A 2,911-nucleotide genomic window follows, 5' to 3' on the forward strand; every position below is an offset into this window, starting at 1 on the left:
ACATGTCATCTGAGACTCCATAGTTTGGTTAACCTCCTGATGTGGAGATTCCAACTTTTCCATGAGAAGATCCATCTTGGCTGCCAGCACATTGACACTGTCAATTTCATGTATTTCTTTTGCATGGGCCGGCTGCCTATCTCCCTTCCAACTCTGGTTGGAAGCAACCTTGTCGATGAGCGTTCTAGCTCCTGCAACATCGAGGGAGAGGAATGCTCCTCCCGCTGCTGCGTCCATGTGATCTTGCGATCGCTGGTTCAGGCCATGGAAGAAGTTCTGAATGATAAGCCATTCTTCCATGCCATGGTGTGGGCATGCTGCAATGTATTCCTGAAGATGTTCCCAGGCTTCCGGGACTGTCTCGTCCTGGAGTTGTTCAAAACTGGAAATCCTGTTTCGAAGGGCATTGGTTTTGCCCATCGGAAAGTACTTGACCAGAAAATCATTGGAGCACGCATCCCAAGTGTTGAATGCTTTCTTGTAGGTGTAGAACCACGTCTTTGCTTTCCCAAGCAAAGAGAATGGGAACAGACGAAGACAGACATTATCCATCGTAGTGCCTTTTGGGTTGATTATGCTGCTCACTTCCATAAAATTCTGTAGATGAGCGTGGGCATCCTCTGATGCCTTTCCGCAGAAGGGACTTGCTTGAACCATGTTGACAAGGCCAGTCTTTTTCTCAAAGCCATCAGTGCCTTGGTAATTGTTCAGTCCAGTAGGGATATGGCTATTGGACGGGGCTGAGAATTGATGGAGTGTCTTCTGGGCCATGGGTATTGAAGCTGGCGTTGTCAAACCTTGATCCTAAGAAAATTCCTTCTGGAAGAAGAAAAAAATTCACCCAATTCTTTCTGGATCTGAGTTGAAGTGATGTGGTGGATCGAATTTGGTCCTGCACTGCTCTGCAGAAATCACAAAGATACCGAGAGCAATGGTAATCCCGCTAAAATTAGCGGTGACAAACTAGTAAATTTTATCAAACTATTCAACGAAATCTTTAGCCAATTTCTTCCCCGGCAACGGCGCCAGAAATGCTTGTTGGCGTTTCTTACGCTCAATAGAATATGGATTCCGCAAGCACACAAAATCACCGCTGTAGCACTTCACCTTGGAGTATTCCAAGGTATCGTATATTTCCTCAGGCAAGCACTATAGTTAAAGAGTATCGAAGAATCGAATGACAAACTTTACTAGGGATATTAACCGACTAACTTAGTGGAGGTAAGCCTGATATGATGGGATAGATACTAACTTAGTGGAGGTAAGCCTGATATGATGGGATAGATAATGGCTAACAATGACCGATTGACACAGGAGACTCTAATCCTTAGAGAGGTAAGCAGCTGAGAGGACAACGAGCAAGAAAGACTCCTAAAACACTTCTAAACTAACGAGCTAGCCTCTCTAGACTAAACCTCGCTTCTAACTAGTTATCGGGAACCTAGAGCTTACTTCGGCGGCTGAAAGAGGAAGGACTTCAGAAAGGGATGAGAGGGGAGTCAAATGGCAACATGCAATTACTGCTATGAAAACACCCAACTTGGAAAGATAAATAAATACAGGAAGTAAAGCTGACTCGAAAAGATAAAGAAGATAACTATATTGATAAATGTCAAAGGAAAAAGATACAATAGCTATACCTGACTTCCGATGACGACTCCGGAATTCCGAGACAAGCTCGACTCGACTCTAACTCCCAGACTACCTAACATACTCTAGAAACTAAGAATGAGAGAAGAGAGCTCCTTTGGTTTGTGTTTCACAAGTGAGGGATGAGGTCCTATTTATACTAGCTAGAGGTAGTATTTGGCCTAGGTGTCGGTTGTACGCAAGAAGGTCGGTTGACGTAGCTTCCACGCGAAGATGAGCTCGAGACGCCATAAAGTGGGGCCGGCCGGCCTGGGATTTTTTCCGTTTCGTGCCGACCTTCTCGTGGACGCTCCTGATCTTCTCTAGATGGCGGTGGGGGGTTGCGTCGGTTTGAAACTGACAGTTAGTAGGCCGGTCGGGCCGGCCTGGGTTTGGCACATCTCGGCGTCCCGTTTCACCGACATCTTGATCCAAGGGTGCATGAAGTCCATAGTGGTGTTCCCGGCCAAAAGATTTCGGTAAGTGCTGCAGATGGGTCCTTTAATCCATGTGCTAGGCCTTTCGGTCCATTTAATCAAACCAACTTGAGATCCATAGTTTATAGGCAATGTGAGGATGTCACTTCACTCATGTATCAAAGACATATCACAATGTGTAGAGGTGCCAGGCAGGCCGGCCCCTGCCTGGGTTTTTCCCAGTTTCGGCTCATTTTTGGTATATTGTCTCCTGAAAGCACAACACATCCAAAACTTGTGGAATTTATTAGAAATAAATAAAATATATGTGGAACATGGTGTAAAACTCATTTTATTCTCGAAAGGTTGACGGTCAAAATGGGAAATAATGCCCGTCAACAATGCTCCACCAAAATCTTAGTACTTGAGGCTCCCTCTACTAGCGGATCTACCATGTCCACAACAAGTTACGCAACAGCTATCAGTCTCTCGTGCTCGGCTAGTTGACCTGCAAATAGTAAGGCACATTCAGTTTCTGAGTTATCCTACAACTCGATATAGGCGACAAAAGGAACTTACCTGTTTTGTTCCTAGAAGTTCCGATTACTTTCGCCTGGAGAGACTAATTTTTCTCTTGGAGTTCCTTTTTCTCCTTTTCCAGGTTCTCGATCTTCTTTCTCAGGAGATAAGTTTCTTGGGTACGCTGATGAACCAGGTCATTGTACTTGTTCCGCATTGAGATATTGGTCCCAGCGCTTTTTAATCAATTCATCTTTCTCGGCAAGAAGTTTCCTGTTGTCAACAGTCTCTTGCAATGCCTGTGATTTCAAGAATGAGCGATTGGAGACATCCTGGACAAAAATTAC

At 44.9% G+C, this 2,911-nt stretch overlaps 1 non-coding gene across 1 annotated transcript; it reads left to right on the plus strand.

Moving 5' to 3' along the window:
- Window positions 1-298: 298 nt before the first annotated feature.
- On the plus strand, window positions 299-405 carry LOC120693596. Its single transcript, XR_005683056.1, has one exon. It is a non-coding gene; the product is annotated as a small nucleolar RNA R71 (small nucleolar RNA).
- The last annotated feature ends 2,506 nt before the right edge of the window (window positions 406-2,911 follow it).

This window comes from Panicum virgatum, chromosome 9N (genome assembly GCF_016808335.1).
Source record: "Panicum virgatum strain AP13 chromosome 9N, P.virgatum_v5, whole genome shotgun sequence".
In the NCBI taxonomy this organism is placed as follows: Eukaryota; Viridiplantae; Streptophyta; class Magnoliopsida; order Poales; family Poaceae; genus Panicum; species Panicum virgatum.